Raw genomic sequence first — 12,778 nt, forward strand, 5'->3', positions numbered from 1 at the left:
GCATTTATGCGCAGAGGTTTGGGAATGCTTCAAAGTTTGGAACACTTTCTACAAGGCTTAGTGATCAGCTTATTAAATGAGAGTAACTTAGCTGCATACCATTTACAAAAATGTCCATGCATAGATAGTTTAATTAGAATTAAAGATAATCATTTCTGTTCAAAGTGTGCCTGTTTATCTGGACTGTTGTCATGCTTTTTCTTCCTGTAATACATTATCAGTTTGCTGGGAGATTAACTCAGGAGCTTAAAAACTATCTTAAACAAAGAACATTGTTTGGGGTCTGTGTTTCAGTTTCCAGAGGTTGTCTGATATGTGGGAAGTGGGTAAGATTCACAGTAAGCTTTAAGGCCTGCTAATAAATCTCATTCAAGATTACATGGCAATAAAGCAACACATTTTAAATCATTTGTTGAGGTTACTTTCTATAGCTCTGAGGTTACTTTCTATTACATATGATGGGGAACACTGAGGAGGCTACTGGTTTTCCAGTAAATGGCACCTCTGTTCTTTTTCAACTGGAAAAGCTACAGAGGATTAGCAGAGTTGTATGGGTTAATTGTTCCACCTGAACTTGGCCTCCCACCCTGGAAAGAAGAGGACGAGGAAAAAGTGTTTGAATTCAGACAGAGTGAAGATGGAGGGATATTTGAGAGCTAAATTGTGCTATTAATGACATTCTTGAATGGAAACAGATGCAATACAAATTTACAAAATTTCAGTTATTATGAGAAAGTGGAGGTTTATCACACAACAATGTATTTAAAAATGAAAGTATTTTAAAAGTTGGATGATTTAACTGAATGACAAAAATAGGCTTTCAGAAGGTGGCAATGTTTTGTTTTTTGCCTTTTCCCAGCTCTGATTTCAATGCACCCCATGCATACTATTTAAATTTAAATTAAAAATTCAGTACCCTCCATCAGATGATAAGAGTGCTGTATTCTGGAGTTTGGGTTAAGTTTGCCACAGTAATTTGAATAAGTCCAATACAAGTCCTATACAATGTACAGCAGAATGTTTTGAACAAGATCCACCCAAAATTCCTGAAGTATTAATATGTTTCACAACACATATGATGACTGTAAGAAGAGGAGAGCATTTTATTCCACACCAGCCAACTCTTTCAGACCCAAAACCAAGACATGCATCTTCTGTGTTTGCACTCCCTGGTGAGTCACATGGCACATGGCCCGCTCTCACCCCTCCCCCCAAAGCACAAGATCATGGCCCTGAAAAGGCATTTTTTTCAGGGTGAGAGTGTGAGATTGAGGCACCCAAAATGGTCACTGTGATCTCGCGTGAAAAAATGGGATGCCCACTTTTTTCTGGGGCACTTGGCAGATATGTAAGGGTCAGTTCAGGATTGAATGAAAGCCAATAGCCTATAGAGTATGGGACTAAGTTGGGGGCATTCTGTAACTATAAAGTTCATGTTACAATGAAATCATGTCTCCAGTACCATTATATTTTATTTGTTCATCTTAAAACTTACTAAATCCTAATTAACAGCCTTGTCACACATAGCCTTGCCTGTTCTTTCATTTCCTCCCCAAGGTTCATTTCCACCCTTTAAATGTTTTCTTGGTTAATTCATGCCGGTGGCTAATTAGGAAGAACAATTTGTCTACGAAGGTCATATTTCCATGTGAAAAGGCATTACTATTAAAGTGTAAATGCCAAAGAAAGAACTCTCATGCTGGCTCTGAACAATTTGTGATCAAGATAACTAGAATTAGATTGACTAATTTTCACTTTGTGGAAATTGCATGGGGTGTCATCCGTCAGGTAGTTCTTTGTTCAAGCACTTCTGAAATTAATAGGAGCTGCTCTAGGACACTCCTGGTTTCTTTGGTTTTAGTGGATCTTGTACAAGAGAAGTTTACAGTGGGGTTGTGCCCATAAACTGAAAAGAACATGACAACACAATTTGTGATTTGCTTTGCCAAACACAGCTCTCAGCAACAATGTATGGGAGTTCATTGGGAGCTTGATGAAACTAGTTTTGTTCCCTGTCTGGAAGTCCCAGAATCAAGGAGTTTCTTAAGCATCTAGCAAGCCACAATACCTGACTAGGTGGTTACTTTTGACTGTCATTGTCACAAATAGTGCTTTACTTCTCTCCTTTTGTATTTCTTTATTTTTGAATGCCTAATGCTCTTTCATGCAATTTATTTCATCCATAAGATGACCTGAATCCTTTTATTATAGTTCTACAAGTCAGGGGTTGGGAACGCCCTGAGCTCCCTTCTCCTCCTGCAGGCTGCTTTGACCATGCCGTCAGGCCATGCACCTCTCAATCACCTGACACCAGGTGACCACACTTTTAACACACACACACCCCCGTCCAAAACTATAGATCCCAAGGTTCCTGGGGAACAAGGAATGCCTGTTACCTCACTTTATTTGCATTTGCATAGTGGGTACAAGCCCTGAGAAGGCACAGCAGAAACTAATTTCAACACAGAATACAGGTAAAATGCTCATTCTTACCTTTAAAGCACATTTGAAACATGTTTTACCCCTCAAAGAATAAGGGGCACTGTAGTTTATTAAGGGTTGCTGGGAACTGTAAGTCTGTGAGAGGTAAACTTGTTGTTTAGTCGTGTCCGACTCTTCATGACCCCATGGACCAGAGCAGTGCCCTTAATTCTTTGAGGAGAGTGTTTGAAAGTTTCCTCAGGAGTGTTTGAAAGCTCCAGTGTGCTCACAGCCATCAACTAACTGGTTAACTGTGGGGTGCAGCAGACAACACACAATATCTAAGGTAAAAAAAGAAAGAAAAAGATAATGTATTGGTACACTTGTGCATAGTTTATTGGGGCTTTCACATCAATCACCTATCTCAATAGGATGATCAATCACCTATTTCACATCAATCACCTATCTCAATAGGATGATCAATCACCTATCTCAATAGGATGAGATCAAAATCCACTGGATGGTATTCATAAGCTCAATGAATGCCACATCATAACATCTGATCCTTGTGATATTTATCACAATACCTAGGATGGGTGGCTTGAGGTTCTGAAGACATCAGCACAAGTCAAGATTGGTCTATATTCTCAAGGGCCACACTGGTCTCCAGGTCCAGCTGTGGGGCCTAGAAATGTTATTTTGCAATACAACCTGACTCTTTCACAGGAAGCCAGACTAGAATACATTCAGCATTATCTAGGAATTAAGGCTGTTGTGTGTTTAATGGCTAGGATATGGCACACAAATCCTAAAGAGAGATGCTAACACACACAAAACCAATTTTGTTTCTTTAACGTGCATCTGTTTCTCATTTTGGGACTTTGCAGGTTACCACTGGCTTGTGAGCGCCAGTTAGTCATCCTTTGCTGAATTTACCAGATGCCCCATTGGCACTGGATTTCACTACAATAGCAAAACATGAGGACAAGTTGAGAAAGAGTAGTGAGAGCTAGAAAGTGCCCTAAATCAATTTTGATAATGGAGCTGATTCTCCAAATCCACAAAGTTTTGCTCAAAGTAATTAAAACCTACTGTTGCCAAACAGCTCCAGGGATACTTACATGCAGGATTATGGTTTATGTAAAAGCCTCAATGGTGTATTCGTTTGCCAAAGTCATTTTTTCCCTAAAGGAAGTCCATAAAACACACTCCTCTGGACCGTTCCTGAATGAGCCTGGCTCATTCATGCCTCATCAAATACAGCTATGCCATTATTTCTTACAGGGTTTCAAACATTCCCAGAAAACCTAATAGGGTAGGAAGAACTATGATTCCCTACCAGATTAAAAGCTTTCCTTCTATTTCATATGCTTATTTCTAGTATTTCTGTGTATACCACAGCTGACAAGCACAATTTGTACAGGTTGTTATGACGACTGCTTTGGGATCCTGGTTGTCCTGGGAAGGGCTGCAGAATAAGCACTGCTAGTCATCGCTTCACTATGTCAAAGGTACGAGCTGAAAACCCAGAACACTCAGCACACTTGGAAATGGAGAAAAAATAATATTTAGAACAGAGAGGGAACTAGCCATTAATTTGGTTCCAAGAGGCGCAGCAAGAATACTCATCGCAAAGTATTGGAAGACACAAGATCTACCCACTCTGGAAGAATGGCAGATGAAGGTGATAGACTACATGGGACTGGCTGAAATGACTGACAGAATCAGAGACCAGGGGAAAGAGACGGCGGAAGAAGATTGGAAGAAATTTAAAATTTACCTTAAGAAAAATTGTAAAATTAATGAATGCTAAAATGTTGAGGTTTTAGAAAAAAGGGGATTACAGCTGCAAAAGATTAAGTAAAATAAAAGAATAAGGGAATAATCTGATAAAACCAAGGGGCAGGATTTGCTGAAATAAATTTGGAAATTGGGATGCAGAAAGGGGAGGTATGGGGAAGTCGGGGAAGTAAGGTTTAAGAAAAAAAGGATTTGAAATTATACATGTTTGTTTATGTGTTTGTTTGTTTGTATTGTGTAATGTTTGTGTTTATAAAAATTGTGAAAAACCAATAAAAAAATTATAAAAATAATAATAATAATTTGGTTCCAAGAGTCTCGTAGAGTGCAGAGCAACGCTTTAAAAAACCAAAACTGACAGTGGGAGTAGATATTTTCCCCCTTGCCTGTTAAAAATTATCAATAAAAAGTCAAATAAAAGCAACAACAGCCCTTTAAAATGCATATAATAATACTAAAGGTAGGACTTGATGCTCTTACATTATAGACACACACTCAAAAGGTTTGGATAATTAAAAGAGTTGGGTTATTATAGGTATGTTGTTCTATATAAATTAGGACTAAGGTTATGAGCCATAGGTTACCATCTTAGTGCTACCTTATATAGAAGAACATGTCTATTATCTATTTTTATGACCCAAACATTTTGAATGTATTTTTACATTTTATATGAAATCTCTTCTAATTGTTGAAACTGTAAGCTTGTTGGTTAGTTTATATTAATTAAGTTAACCCTGCAACAGACTTGCAAAGCTTGTAATATATACATATAAACACACACACAGAGAGATTCCATTTCTCTGCAGAATCCTGCCTAGACATACCTAGAATCATAGAGTTGGAAGAGACCACAAGGGCCATCGAGTCCAACCCCCTGCCAAGCAGGAAACAGCATCAGAGCACTCCTGACATATGGTTGTCAAGCCTCTGCTGCTGTTCTGCCTGTCCTCCTGCTTTCTGGTTCTGCACATTTCTGTTGTCCTGAAAGTTGAAAGGTAAGGAAGATACTAGACTGGAGAATGTGCAGCATTTCACCTGGAAGATAAGCTCCTTGAGGACTCCTGCCCCCTAGGAATTCCACTGGTGAATAGTCCTGCTTAAGAAAAGCATCACGGAGGAAAACGGCAAAGACAGGGCTGGCCCTACCTTTAGGCAGAGTGAGGCAGAGGCCTTGGGCCGAGGGTGCTGAGGGACGCAGACCTGTTGCTCTCGGGTGCAGTGGAGAATGTTCCTCTGCTGCTCCAGAGAAGTGGACACGGAGCAATGGATCCAAACTACAAGAAAGAAGATTCCACCTAAACATTAGGAAGAACTTCCTGACAGTAAGAGCTGTTGGACAGTGGAATTTGCTGCCAAGGAGTGTGGTGGAGTCTCCTTCTTTGGAGGTCTTTAAGCAGAGGCTTGACAACCATATGTCAGGAGTGCTCTGATGCTGTTTCCTGCTTGGCAGGGGGTTGGACTCGGTGGCCCTTGTGGTCTCTTCCAACTCTATGATTCTATGATTCTATGTTGTTCCATCACTAGCGTTGAGGTAAAATTCAATTGAGTAGTGGAAGGGTGCCATCTAGTCCCTTGCCTCATACAGAAAAATATTTTGGTTTGGCCCTGGGCAAAGGGGTCTGAGGTAAAACTTTATGGGATGGCTGTTGATGTCAAAAAGAACTTGCCTTTTGCCTGAAGCAGGGCGTAAGAGGAAGGATCATGCAGAGTGCTACCTCTCTTGTCCACACAAGCAACATGGTTCAGAAGCAGAAACACTTGCCATCATTATTATATAATATTTTATTTGATTACATCTCATGTTTCTTCTGAAATGGAGCACAATGTGCCTTAAAAAAATCACTGCACATAAAACAATTACATAAAGCAGTTATTAATCTGCTTAAAGTTATTCAGCCTAAAATCATAACAGCAGCATACATGATTGAAGCTAGACTCCTTCATGGAAAAAACATCTAATAGTTCAAGTCCTTGATCTTTTCCAGTCAGGCTGGTGTTTTGTTCTGCCTCAGCACCTATGCCATTAACCTAATGATGATAAATAGAAAGTGGGTTAATACAGAGAGTACTCATTTAAGTTCAGATGGACCTGTATCTGGAAGGGAACTGTGTTCTGTTTCACTAAAATTAACATTCCTATGGCTTTTATCTGCCCTGTGAATCCTGGGGCTCCATCATCTGTGAAGGGAAGATAGAAATACTTGTATTTATTTATAGAATTGTCATAGAAAACAGAATGATATGGCCTGTTGAATAGCATAACTCAAGAAACGAAACCGCAAGTTGTGACTAGTTGACTATGTAACCATGGACAAGTATTTTTCTGTCTTAAGGCTTGGGATTTCTTTTTGTTTTGTTTTTTGCTTTCCGGTCAAACTGAAGTTATATTAACAGTCCATTTTGTCCTCAGTTCTATAGTGAAGATTCCCAAATAATGTTGAAAAATACAGCTCTCTTCATTAGACACTTGTTTCAATAGGGAAAACATATTGCCATATTTAAGCCGGTGACAGCGCAGAGCAAAGCAGAGCAGAGCAGAGCAAAGGAATCCTGGTGTGTGTCAAAAGTCACAGGACTCAGATGGGGAGGGGGTCTGTGGATCAGGCGCTGGGTCCCTGTTGCTCCCTGGGCTACTGGCAGTGGCGTGGTGGGAGCTCAGGGTGCCTGGGGCAGGTTCACACGTGCTGGGGGTGGGCGCGCCAGAGGCTGGGCATGGAAGGTGAAGGAGTCCGCCGACACCCAGGCCCTTGCTACCGCCCCTGCCCTGCCTCGGAGCCAAGCTGTGCTGCCTGCCTGCCTGCCTGGGCAGGCGTGAACTGTGCTGGTGCCCCCGTGTGGCCCATGCTGGGGCTCCTCTCCATGCATCTTGGCTCCTCTGGTGCCGGGAGAATCATAGAATCATAGAATCATAGAATCCTAGAGTTGGAAGAGACCACAAGGGCCATCGAGTCCAACCCCCTGCCAAGCAGGAAACACCATCAGAGCACTCCTGACATATGGTTGTCAAGCCTCTGCTTAAAGACCTCCATAGTAGGAGACTCCACCACACTCCTTGGCAGCAAATTCCACTGTCGAACAGCTCTTACTGTCAGGAAGTTCTTCCTAATGTTTAGGTGGAATCTTCTTTCTTGTAGTTTGGATCCATTGCTCCGTGTCTGCTTCTCTGGAGCAGCAGAAAACAACCTTTCTCCCTCCTCTATGTGACATCCTTTTATATATTTGAACATGGCTATCATATCACCCCTTAACCTCCTCTTCTGCAGGCTAAACATGTCCAGCTCCCTTAGCCGTTCCTCATAAGGCATCGTTTCCAGGCCTTTGACCATTTTGGTTGCCCTCCTCTGGACACGTTCCAGTCTGTCAGTGTCCTTCTTGAATTGTGGTGCCCAGAACTGGACACAGTACTCCAGGTACTGAAGAGCACTGGCCCAGGCTGCACTCGGGGTGCCTGCTTTGCACCCCCTCAAAAATCCGCACCAGGGGCCACGCCCCCTCTGGCATCCCCCACGCTACACCCCTGGCTTCTGGGAATGATGGGAATGTACAATTCACCCATATATTTACCCACATATAAATATAGGTTTCATTACTACTACTACTACTACTACTACTACTACTACTATGCACCTCCTTGGATTGGCACCCTGTGGGGGGGAACGGCCCGCACCACCCTAACTCTAGTGCTGCTGTGGGAATAGTTCTGGTGCAAAATAAAAGGAAATTTGTTCACACCTTCCTTGACCATAATGCAACAAGGGCATGTTCTGTCTCCCCGGGGCTAAGATCCAAGATGTAACTGAACGACTGCAAGGAATCATAAAACCCACTGACAAATACCCCTTCCTCTTGGTTCATGTGGGAACCAATGACACTGCAAGCAATAGCCTCCAGAAGATCAAAAGAGACTACGAGGCTCTCGGCAGGAAATTGAAGCAACTAAATGCACAAATTGTTATCTCATCTGTCCTCCCAGTTGAACGACGTGGCCCAGGGAGAGAGGGGAAAATAGTGGAAGTGAACAGCTGGCTTCGCAAATGGTGTAAACAGGAACGGTTTGGATTCTTAGATCACGGACTGCAGTTTATTGAAGATGGACTTCTGGCAAGTGATGGGCTGCACCTCACAACGGTTGGGAGAAATGTTTTTGCCAAAAATCTCAGAAACCTCATCAGGAGGGCTTTAAACTGACTAATGTGGGGGAGGGAGACAGTGCTCCTGAAGGTAGGAGCCTATCAATTAATGAAGATGATCATCCAAATGTCATAGACCAAATGGAGAAAACAGCACACGGACCTAGTGGTGGGAGGAAAAAATCCTTAAATAAGAGACACGGGGGAATGATTAATGGACTTCAATGTCTGTACACTAATGCGCAAAGCATGGGAAATAAACAAGATGAGCTTGAGCTCTTGGTACAGCAAACTAAATATGACATAATAGGCATCACTGAAACCTGGTGGGATAAGTCCCACGATTGGAATGTAATAATGGGGGGATACAATCTATTTCAGAGAAACAGACCAGACAAGAAAGGAGGAGGAGTGGCGTTATATGTCAGGGATGTGTATACCTGTGAAGAGATCCAAGATTTAGATCCTCAAAGCCAAAGTGAGAGCATTTGGGTCAAAATTAAGGGAGAGAAGAATAACAGAGACCTCATTGTGGGAGTTTACTATAGATCCCCAAGCCAAACGGAGGACATAGATGATGCCTTCCTGGAACAGATGGCCAAGCATGCAAAAGGAAGGGAGATAGTAGTAATGGGGGACTTCAATTACCCGGATATTTGTTGGACGTCAAACTCAGCCAAGAGCATAAGGTCAAACAGATTCCTCACTGGCCTTGCAGACAACTTCATTGTCCAGAAAGTGGGAGAAGCAACAAGAGGAACAGCCATTTTAGATCTGGTCCTAACCAATGTTGATGACCTGGTTAGTGGGGTAGAAGTGGAAGGATCATTAGGCGCGAGTGATCATGCTCTTCTGAAGTTTACCATACAGCGGAAAGGAGCAGCCAAGCATACTAGGACTCAATTTCTTGACTTTAAGAAAGCCGATTTCATAAAACTTAGGGAAGTGCTGGGTGAGATCCCATGGACAACAATACTAAAAGGAAAGGGAGTTCATGATGGCTGGGAGTTTGTTAAGAGGGAGATACTAAAAGCACAACGTCAGGCAATACCAATGAGACGGAAACATGGAAGGTGCCTAAAGAAGCCAGGGTGGCTATCTAAAGAACTTTTAACTGAATTAAGATTAAAAAATGATGTGTACAAAAAATGGAAAAGGGGGGAAACCACCAAAGAGGAATTCAAACAAATAGCCAGCACATGTAGACACAAAGTCAGAAAAGCTAAAGCACAGAATGAACTCAGGCTTGCTAGAGAGGTTAAAAGCAACAAAAAAGGCTTTTATGGGTATGTTCGTAGCAAAAGGAAGAACAAAGAAACTGTGGGGTCACTCAGAGGAGGAGATGGTGAAATGCAAATAGGGGACACAGAAAGGGCTGAACTACTCAATGCCTTCTTTGCCTCAGTCTTCTCCGATAAAGAAAACAATGCCCGACCTGAAGAATTTGGAGCAAATGATTCAGCAAAGGAAACACAGCCCAGAATAACTAAGGAGATAGTACAAGAATATTTGGCTAGTTTAGATGTATTCAAGTCTCCAGGGCCAGATGAACTGCATCCAAGAGTATTAAAAGAACTGGCAGATGTGATCTCAGAACCACTGGCAGTCATCTTTGAGAATTCCTGGAGAACAGGCGAAGTCCCGGCAGACTGGAGGAGGGCAAATGTTGTCCCTATTTTCAAAAAGGGGAAAAGAGAGGACCCAAATAATTACCGCCCAGTCAGTCTGACATCAATAGCAGGGAAGATTCTGGAGCAGATCATTAAGCAAACAGTCTGTGAGCACCTAGAAAGGAATGCTGTGATCACCAATAGTCAGCATGGATTTCTGAAAAATAAGTCATGTCAGACTAACCTGATCTCGTTTTTTGACAGAATTACAAGCCTAGTAGATGAAGGGAACGCAGTGGATGTAGCCTACCTTGATTTCAGCAAGGCATTTGACAAGGTGCCCCATGATATTCTTGTAAAGAAGCTGGTAAAATGCGGTCTTGACTATGCTACCACTCAGTGGATTTGTAACTGGCTGACTGACCGAACCCAAAGGGTGCTCATCAATGGTTCCTCTTCATCCTGGAGAAGAGTGACTAGTGGGGTGCCACAGGGTTCTGTCTTGGGCCCGGTCTTATTCAACATCTTTATCAACGACTTGGATGATGGACTCAAGGGCATCCTGATCAAATTTGCAGATGACACCAAACTGGGAGGGGTGGCTAACACCCCAGAGGACAGGATCACACTTCAAAACGACCTTGACAGATTAGAGAACTGGGCAAAAATAAACAAGATGAATTTTAACAGGGAGAAATGTAAAGTATTGCACTTGGGCAAAAAAAATGAGAGGCACAAATACAAGATGGGTGACACCTGGCTTGAGAGCAGTACATGTGAAAAGGATCTAGGAGTCTTGGTTGACCACAAACTTGACATGAGCCAACAGTGTGACGCGGCAGCTAAAAAAGCCAATGCAATTCTGGGCTGCATCAATAGGAGTATAGCATCTAGATCAAGGGAAGTAATAGTGCCACTGTATTCTGCTCTGGTCAGACCTCACCTGGAGTACTGTGTCCAGTTCTGGGCACCACAATTCAAGAAGGACACTGACAAACTGGAACGTGTCCAGAGGAGGGCAACCAAAATGGTCAAAGGCCTGGAAACGATGCCTTATGAGGAACGGCTAAGGGAGCTGGGCATGTTTAGCCTGGAGAAGAGGAGGTTAAGGGGTGATATGATAGCCATGTTCAAATATATAAAAGGATGTCACACAGAGGAGGGAGAAAGGTTGTTTTCTGCTGCTCCGGAGAAGCGGACACGGAGCAATGGATCCAAACTACAAGAAAGAAGATTCCACCTAAACATTAGGAAGAACTTCCTGACAGTAAGAGCTGTTCGACAGTGGAATTTGCTGCCAAGGAGTGTGGTGGAGTCTCCTACTTTGGAGGTCTTTAAGCAGAGGCTTGACAACCATATGTCAGGAGTGCTCTGATGGTGTTTCCTGCTTGGCAGGGGGTTGGACTCGATGGCCCTTGTGGTCTCTTCCAACTCTATGATTCTATGATTCTATGATTCTAGTAGAGTGTTTGCCCTATGGTAAACTAGTAGAGCATTTGCCCTGCCCCTTTCCAAGACACCTGCCTGCCTTCAGCAGTATTGTAGTGGCAAATTCAGAAGTACAGGTGACCCTTTATAATAGTCACAACCCTGCCCCCTCACTGCCACACACCCTTCTAAGATTATACAACCTACAGCCTAAGATTATGCAGTTATATTGTAATTCTACTGTAAGAGCTGTTTTGACAGTGGAAGGTTGTGGACTCTCCTTCCCTGGAGGTTTGAAAGCAGAGGTCAGAGGTCCATCTGTCCTGGACACTTTAGCCGAGATTCCTGCATTGCAGGGGGTTGGACTAGATGACCCTTGGTGTTCTTTCTAATGCTACAATTCTATGATTCTATACAATAATAATACTTAGGGATGCATTGCAAGGATAAATGCAGCCCCCCAATGTATTGTCTTTCAGTTAGACCACTATTTTCTGTGCACAAGTTATCTGGAGTGCTCTAATCCCTTCTTCCTTAAATTTTGTTCCCCCGGAGGTTCCACCTTCTAGCTCTCCTTCCAAGAGCCAAGTGAGAGGCTCCTTCTGCTTGGAGTTGGGGCCCAAGACTCTGAAGAGAGAAGTGTTGGGCGAGGTGTCTGCGACTGTTGCCATCTTAGGGCCCCTCCAGACGGGAGGTGAGTTTTGATCGTTTTTATTAATAGGTGTAATCTGCAACATGTCGTCCTTATTGCTGAAAGAGGGGAAATTACTATCCATGGCAGGGGAAATCTCCCAAATCCAGATGCAATATCACCATGTTGCAGTCTAGTTCAGTACTTTTACGCTGGGGCATCCCTTGGAAATTTGTTTCTGGAAGTATTGTTGACAGAAGTGGATTTCGGGGAGTGCGACTGGTTCGGCTGTATCGGGTGCTGAGCCTCTGGCCTCCCACTGGGGCCCCCCCACTACGATTTAGAATGAAGTGCAAGAGGCAGGAAGGCGTCTCGCTGCTTGCCCTGAAATCTGAAACCCCAGGATCCGCGACTGATGCAGCAGCAGTGTCCGGGAAGATTCAAATTAGAGAGCAGAAGGCAAATGTTTAAAATAATAATAATCTTATTTTCATACCTTAGGTTTTAAAGATGAAATGATAACTTTGGAAGCTGAATTTGTGATTTAAAAAACCTTTGGAGAGGGCAATAGGAGTCATTTCTGTTATTCTAACCAGCCAGCTGCCTCTGTTGAAGAGAAAGAGATTGCCATCCTTTTCTACAAGTTATTTGTCTCTTCTCCCGTTTTGTTACTACAAGTATGAACGTGTAAATGGCTTCATAATAAATTAGGGTAGCCTTGTGTCCTATTTTACAGAGAACAGTCCTCTATTTGAAGG

Source organism: Podarcis vaucheri (assembly GCF_965113315.1).
Source record: "Podarcis vaucheri genome assembly, chromosome: 10".
NCBI lineage: Eukaryota > Metazoa > Chordata > Lepidosauria > Squamata > Lacertidae > Podarcis > Podarcis vaucheri.